Raw genomic sequence first — 8,797 nt, forward strand, 5'->3', positions numbered from 1 at the left:
TCAAGGTTATGTACCGTGTGTCTGTGAGGGGTCAGTGATAATGGAAGAGACAGTTTGTTTTGTTCAAAATATAGGCTGGGTTTCCCATAGAGCTCTTTTAATAGCTTTTCATGACTCAGTAACATAGCAAAATGCCTCTAGACCAAATAAGGCGTGCACCTACTGAGAGCTGCAGACTTGCCCTAAATTTTCACAGCCGGATTCAAGGTATTCTAGACTACTTATAGATGTTTTCAAGATCCCATCTGCTGCACTTGACTTAAGAAGTAATATGTGGGATTGTGTATCTTTAAAAAAAAAAAAAAAAAAAAAAGGCAATAGAGCCAGGTAAATCAATTGCAACTTTGCACAGAAAACGCAGGGAAAAATACTCCTTGAATAATGAGTTGCCTGCCTGGAAAAGAGGTAAGTGGCTTCCACAGCTTGTTTTTGTTTTCCAGTAGAAAATCACAGTCTACAGATGACGATCAGTGTGTGCAAATTCCTTCAGTGAACGTTTAGAATGGAAAGTGCTTGTATGCTTAACACAAAAAATGTATGAAAACAGCTTTTTAAGCCAACATTTTTTTTTCTCTTACATAATTATCTAGACCATTTTTCCAGAATCTGGGGGTGGGCAGGTCACAGGGAAAGGCAGATGTGAAAAAGTTTGACACCCCCCCCCCCCCGCCAGCAAAACTGTGACATTAAAATGTATGGGCTACTTTTCGTAAAATTGATTTCTAAAGAAAGGATAGTGAAATTCCATCGTGGGATTAATTCTGCATTCTCCAGTAAAGTTTAAATCTTTATCTGTTTATTTTTAACCAAGCATTATATTTCATGATCGTACAGCAAAGAAACCAAAGTGAGGATTATAAAGTTTTGACTCCCTACTGAACTTTAGCATGAAGAAACGAATCTCGGCTAAGAAAAGTGAAGACTGAATATTCTTTTTTTTCTTTTTTTTTTTTTTTCTTTTTGGCAATAGAATATTCTAAAGACCAGGAGACAGTCTTTTGAGAAAGGTTAATGATATAGATGTTTTAGACCAGCAGAAGGTTGTATGAACAAAAGTGGCTATGAAGTTTAACCCCCTTCTCCAGGAAAAAGAGAGGGAGAGGAAAGGAAAGGGAAAAAGGGAAAAAGGGAGAGGAAAGGAAAGAAAAAAAGGTGTTGGGAGGGGGAAGATGGCCAAACCTACTTAAAAATACAAAGAACAAAGAAACAGTTTGGAGAATATAAAATCTATCTCAGGATGAAATCTCACTTGTTCCCCAAGAAATAAATAGAGCCCACTTCTATCCTCACTTACCCCATGAGTATATACGATGCATTTTGTTAGGGGTTTTGTTGTTCTTCACTTTAATTTATACTAAAAAATTAACAGACAACACCTACAGTGGCATCTGAAAAACCCTCAAGTGCCAGGGTAATGCTTCCCTCTCCTGACTTCCTTGTTATTTTGTTTAAGTAAGTCCTTGCGTCTAAATAAAAAGACATCTTCCCAGCCCCATTTCCCAGGCCCATCAAACCTCAGGTCTTAAAATCGTGACACTCCTTTAAACTTTAGTAAACAAATATATATAATTTTACTACTTGGTCGAAACTGTTTAGTGAATTACAAGAACCAACTATAATCTTGGAACCAGTTGGTACGTATTTGTAGGAAATAGAAAAATATTTTTCTAGAGTCTCCTGGTACTCTGAGCATTATAAGGATTCCGAAACAGACCAGTGGGTGACTTCCGACTCTCCGTGATAACTCCTTTTTGTTATTTTTGAAGACGACAGACACTGATTTATAACAGAAATGCAGGAATCTGGGCTGTCAATCCCAACCACTGTGGCAATGGGAGGAGAGAACTGTCAATCCTGTTTAATCTGGTGAAATGATACACTCCAGCAACGACAGAGGACAGCAAAGAATATGCAGAAAATCAACCTTACGCCATAGGTTTGTGTGCAACAAATTCCAAAGGCATAAACCTTAAAATTAACACAGTGACCTTCAGTGTGATCAAGATTCATTGATTCACTACATTGGAAATTATGTTGAGATTGTGCAAAGTTCTCCAGTGCGTAACAAGATATCCCAGCATCTATAAATGCTCCCTCCAGTGCAGAAACATGTAATTGGTATAGAATATAGCTGAATCCCTTGGTGAACTTGCCTAGATAAAACTTTGCAAATGGAGTTTATTTCTTCAGTCCATGCTTTCTTTGGAACTGGAATTATTAATAACTTCTTTTTTGGGAATTACTAATAACTTCTAAGTGGCTATTGTGAAGCCTTTCCTTGGGAAGCACATTTTTCTAGCTTCTCTTAATTTGCATTTTGAACATGCTAACTTCCTCTGGCAATGTGCAAAATTGCCAGACGGAAATTCTGCACCCACAGTATCAGGATGATATAACCATTTAAATTTTTAGCAAGAGCTTCTAAGCAAGGGTCTAAAGGAAAATTATTAAGTTTTGCTGCCATATGTGAAAAGCTTTAAAAGAATTTTTTTTTAACAAAGTTGGACCCATTAGTTCTTTTGAAAGAAAAACATAAATAAAAAAAAAAAAAACCTTAGCAGTAATTCAAATTAAGCACATTGGCACAGATAATTTAGTTTTATTTTGTATGTTTCTGGCATATTGTGCTGAGAAATACTAATTCTTTTGAATCCCTGCCAATTTCCTACTAATCAAAATGGAGAAGATATGCACTGTTTGGATTATACCTAAAAATAGTTGTGCTACAGTCACATCAGCAAATGGGATTAAATTAATTTCTCTTTCTTCCCCTTCACACATACCCTCTATATTATTTAAATTTCCAACAAAATCTTGCTCCGGAATCTCAGAATTTGTAATTCAGTGTGTCCCAAACTTCACTGCTACATTGCAAGGATTTTAAGCAAACTCAACTAGACTTCTTTCTGAGAAATACACCTCTCCTGAAATCTCTGCTTTCACCTTGCTTTCATTTGGAGAGTCTCTATTAAATAGCCCTTAGAAGGTAATCAAAGAGGTGACAATACTATAAATAGATACTTTGTGGATTAATTTACCTTCAGCAGAGTCATTTTACCCTTTTGTGGGAGGAGAAAGAGAAGAGATTCTGAATCAAAAAAATTTGGTCATTTGATGGAGTAGTGAATAGGCTTCCAAGTCCAACTGCTCTAAAGACAGACTGGAGAAGCAGCAGCCCCAAAGAGAAGTTTACCCGATCACGTCATAGTTAGAGCGTGACCTTTACAGTAATGCCAGCGGAGCCCAAGACAGCATTGGAAATAACCGTCTACACCCTATACACCTTTGCCTTCACTTGCATGTCCCGCAAAGATCTCTCAACATCCATCGACCTTCTGTACCTGAAGCCAGTTCTTATGTGGGACCCAGCACACTCACTAGTCCTTCTCTTGGGTAGTTCTTCAGTTCTTCTCGAATGAACCTGAAATATCTAGAACATCTAGTTCTAGATAAATTGTCTTCATGGAAGTATTCATTTCTCATAAACAGTTTCTTACAGCTCTGGTTTTCAATATATCTCAATACACTGATTACAATTCTTTCTTCTCTCTCCACATTCCCTTGCTCATAGTTATTAATTAGTATTAGCAAGATCATGCTATAATTTTCTTCCAATTTATGCCACAAAACTTACCTTTGATTCATTTTAAATGTCTTAAGTTTGGATTTCTTCCCGAGAATTTCAGTATTGCTCATAATTACGAGTGGGGAAAAAAACATTTTAACTATTGTTTGCACATTTCCTATAAAAGGTCTTCACATTGAGTGTAAGGTATGGGGCTTTCTTAGACTTTGTTTTTCTGTTTTTCTTTATTTTTCACTTTATCTTTTTAAGATTTTTTTTATTTATTTGACAGAGAGAGACACAGTGAGAGAGGGAACCCAAGCAGGGGGAGTGGGAGAGGGAGAAGTGGCCCTCCTATCCAGCAGGGAGCCCAATGTGAGGCTTGATCCCAGAATCCTGGGATCATGACCTGAGCCAAAGGCAGACGCTTAACAACTAAGCCACCCACACGCCCCTATTTTTCAGTTTCTAACCACAAGACCTTGTCAGTCTTTCAGTCTCCTGACTACAAAGGATAACATTAGTTCTACCTTTAACTATGTGTAAATCAGTTTTCCTAGTCCTTGTTAGGCTAGCATGAGTAAATTTCTATTCTTGGAGAGCAAAAACTTGTTCAAATAGATGGCCCAAAGATTTTGGCTGCTCTGGCTGGCCACTGTGGCCAATGACCTTGGGAAAGTGGGTTGGTTTTCCTGCCACTCAAGTTCACTTCCCACAAAGCCAGATCAGTAGCCTTTGTTTGTGAAACCCTTTGAGATAGGAGTTTATTGCTTTGCAAAGTCTATCATTTCAAATACTTCCTCCTAACTTTCTTTTCCCTTTCCTTGCAACTCCACCCACAAAAATCCCTGGTTGTTGGTGGTTTGTTTGTTTTTTTTTTTTTCTTTTTAAGTGAAAAGAACGGCTAAGAAGAGCAAAATAAATATACAGTACCCCATGCATCCAAACAAATGGTCCTTCCCTTTTTATCACATTTAAAGTTCTACAGAAACCCAGAAACAGCAGCTGAATAAAATAACCGCACCAAACACCAGCTTAAAAAAAACCTGTTTGCCATGTGCAAAGCAAAAATGGTTGTTTAATGATTTTTCACTCACAGCCACTTTGAAGAAAAAAGTAAGTCAATTTGAAAAGTTGTTCACCTCCACAATTTTGTATTGTATTGAGTTGTAAATGCTAAAAGCAACTCTGGATTGTTCTCTTTTTCTGGGCATAGCAATGCAGAGATGAAAAGTGCTGAGAGTAAGGAGAGTTTGTCTTTTTGTTTATCTCTTTTGTGGCTCACAGAATATTGGGTTTCTTTGTTCCCAACTTCATAAACAGTGACAGACCTACGGGAACTTTACGGACTTAACATATCTGTTACATTAACTGGAGGAATTCACCTGCAATCTTGATGTCCTTGTTAAAAACGCTTCTAAAGAGTAAACATTAATAGATGTTCCAATGACATTTTCTGCACTCCAGGGATTTTTCTAAAGCCATTAAAGGTAACATTTTAGTAAGACAGTCCTCTTACAGAATTCCTTGTGCTTAAAGGATTCTGTGATCAACCCTGAAATAATTTTTTTTTCTTAAAATAGGCATACTTAAGTAAAACTGAGCCACTAAGAAAAATTCCAGACTCTCTGATGTAGGAAGGACTTTGATATATCTAGTAAACAATATCGCTACACCTCCATCAAAGAGCAGACCACTGAAATTGATGGAATTCAGCTTAAGATTTAAAGATTTGCCCCATTTTATAGCCTGTCCTATCAGCAAATATTTCCTTTGTAGCTAACACAAATCCCTCTTGCTGTGTTGACTCATGACCTATCCCCATGGAATTTCACATCCACTATTTTCTGTATAAAAAGCTTTCTGATGATAAATATGAAAAATAGTGACCCCCTTCCTCAGCTTTCTATGCACTATTTCCATGCCCTCTTACAAACTTCAAATTCTTTCATTCTTCCTGTTGTTCAAATGGGACTCATCTCAGCTCTGGGATTCCTCCTCGCTTGAGGCTAGAATGAAATACAGCACAGTAAAGTGTTATGTGTGGCTCCTGGCTGGGGACATCAGTGTACTGTCCTTCCTAGAATCATACAGCTAATTTTTTTTTCAATGTCACCAGAGCCACAAAATTCTGAAGATCTGAAAAAATACTGTACAAAGCGACAAAGTGTAGAAGGAAAATTAGTAAGTCCTTACAGTCCATGCATAAAGCATCCTTGTGAACACAGGACAAAACAGGCAATATAAATTTTTCTTCAAACAGGCAATCGGGAAAACTCCCTCCCCAAAGGGCAAATGTTTACAGCTCTCTTGGAATCTTTTGAGTAGGAATATACCTAAATGGCTAAATAAGTTTCTTTACATTAGTTGTACTCAGGACACACCAGAGCTATTGAGAGGATTTCTGTCATCAGTCTTCCAGATGTGAGATATGATTCAGACGCTCTCGACTGTTCTTAAAAGATTGAGCGCGGGGCGCTTGGGGGACTCAGATGGTTTGAGCATCTGCCTTTGGCTCCGGTCATGATCTCCAGGTCCTGGGATCGAGCCCCATGTTGGGCTCCCCGCTTGGCAGGGAGTCTGCTTCTCTCTCTCCCTCTGCCTCTCCCCCTGCTGGGCTCTGTCTGTCTTTGTGTCTCTCTCAAATGAATAAATAAAATCTTAAAAAAAAAAAAAAAAAAAAAGATTGAGGGTACTATGCACTGAGTGAGTGTGCTGTATGGGAAGCAAGCAGCCTAAGACTCTGAGCCTGTCCCCAAGGCACTCACTCTGGCTGGGGGGATTGGACCTCCACATGTGGCAAATGACAAAGGCCCTCGAGGCAGGCGTGGCTGAGTGCCAGTCACATGGGCCTAGAGTCCAGGCTCTAAACCGGCACTATCCAACAGAAATACAATGCAAGCTCTATGTTTAATTTTATGTCTTCTAGTAGCCACATTTTTCTATTTTTAAAAAATTATTTATTTGTTTATTTATTTATTTGAGAGAGTGTGCACGTGCACACGAGAGCACCGAGGAACAGAGGGAAAGTATTATGTGTGGTTGATTCTGTGATCAACCCTGAAATAGTTTTTTTTTCTTAGAGAGAAAAGCACTGTGCACCGCAAGAAGATCTGACATGACCCTCTATTTCCTTTGTACATTCAGATTTTTCCTACAGACATAAAGAATAATATCGCTAAGAAAGGTGCAAACCTCCAGCTGATGTGCCTATGAAGCCGACTCTGCCAGGCATCACAGGAAACAACGGGGTTCTTCCCCAATACTTCCAAGAAATGACTTTATTTCTAGAAATGGCACATAGACTGTTGGAATGATGGACCTTGACATCATAAATTCAATGAGCATGAAGGTGGTGTACTGTATATTACTATTCTTTAAAAATAGGCATTTCACTACAACTGTTGACTCGGAACGACAGGATCTAGACTCTAAGTTCGGTTGTCAACGTGTAAAATTGTTGATTTACTTGTCGGGTATTGTATTCTATCCTAAATGGGATTTTCTCCTTTCTAACTGAGAGGTCTATAACCCTTTTTCTTGCTGGACTCCAAGAGAAAAAGCCCCTCTCCCTAGCCTCTGGGGTCTCCCTGGACCCCAACAGCCAACAGAGCTAAGAGAACCAATCAGATGCCACTTCACCAACACACAGATTTGTTTTAATTTTACATTTGCATATCTATCCTGTAAGAAATCACCTTCTATCCATAAGAAAGGATATTTGGAGCAAACAAACAGAATGGCCCTCTCCAAGTCTGCATCTCCCACTCAGGGCTTTTCCACATGAAAGGGATTCACAATCATTGTCTTCCTGTCTTAACACAAGAAATAGAGCTCCTGTCAAACCTTTAGCTATTTAAGGGAAATTATATGGATTCTTGCCTTTTGACAAAGCATTGGGACTTTAACTGGTGTTCTTGATGTATATATGTACTAAATATTGCAGAGTTCATTTAAATAGCATTGTATTTGCATTACCATACCAGGATGATTGCTTGTGTGAAACTCAGTGCTGAGGTTTGGACTGGGGAAGACTGGGGAAGTGGACAGCAATGCAGAGAGGACGACCCCCACGAAAGGCATTTACAGACCCTTGGGCTAAACACTCCGCAACTTATTTGGTAAGAATGCATTTCTCTAGATCAGCTCCTGAGATGGATATATAAAATCCAAAAGCCAGTTTAATAATTTACAATGCAACTGTCACAAGGCCTCCTATACCTCCCTGAGTATGATGAAATCTTTTCTCATTATGCCCAGGGAAGATAATTATAATCAAAAGGTTGCTTAGTGAGCAGAGGGTCAGAACAGGGGAAGCTGGTTGCAAAACTTAATATTAAGGCCATTAGGCTAAAATTTACCAATGCATCCATTTCTATGGTGGGCTGGAATATTGGAAATCTGCTGGCTTTAAGATCTACTCTTGTTTCTTTCCTCAGCTGGGCTTGGATGGACACCTGCCTACATGTGACTCTGTTTCACCTTTTTCTATCACCAAGGTCCCCACCTTCCAACGGATACATTCTTCCTTCATAGAAGTTAAGATACTTAAGCAAGTCACTGTCAAGTCTTACTGATCTGCCTGTCTTTTTACAAAGACAGTCTACCTCTACTCTCACCCATTATTCCTGAATTCGTGGAAGGTGCGAGTGGGGAGGACATTTTGATGGCTCCCCTAAAGCACTGAGATGGAGGCATATTCCCCACTAGAAAAGCTCTTGTTTCTGTTTCTCCATTATGAGAACCCAGGTGTTTGATTCTACTAGTCTTGCGAAAAGAAATAGCATTGTTTCCATTTCATTCAATGATACAGAGATATAGATAGATACGTATCTATGTATCTTGCTCTAAAGAAAGAGATTAGGCAAAATATATGGGATAAGTCCACAAACACTTATTGGAGGCACTGTGGGGCCCGAGGTGCTTTGCAACTCTTGAGCATTTTTTGTTTTAGGAAGAGAGTATGGTGCATATGCATACACTGTATATTACACAATACCCTAAACAGGGTCCAGGTCAGAATTTTTAAATCAAACACTAATGTTTCTGCAGTGAAATGTTTGATCATTCATACTAAGTGGGCAAATAATGACTATAAATAGCCTCTCGCTAGTTCAGGTCAGGTTTTGCTGCCAAAGGAGTCCAAGTCAGGTCACATTTACTCTCAAATGATTTATGGAAAAACTATCCTCAGAGCTTTCTGGATCATGGAATTGAGAATGAGAAACTATG

General features: G+C 38.8%; 1 long non-coding RNA gene across 1 annotated transcript; it reads left to right on the top strand.

The window, feature by feature from the left end:
• Nucleotides 1-6,844: 6,844 nt before the first annotated feature.
• LOC309859995 lies at nt 6,845-8,067 on the top strand. The gene is made up of 3 exons (XR_014309075.1): nt 6,845-6,917; nt 7,552-7,686; nt 8,005-8,067. It is a non-coding gene; the product is annotated as an uncharacterized lncRNA (long non-coding RNA).
• Nucleotides 8,068-8,797: the final 730 nt, after the last annotated feature.

Source organism: Mustela nivalis (genome assembly GCF_964662115.1).
Source record: "Mustela nivalis genome assembly, chromosome: 2".
Lineage (NCBI taxonomy): Eukaryota > Metazoa > Chordata > Mammalia > Carnivora > Mustelidae > Mustela > Mustela nivalis.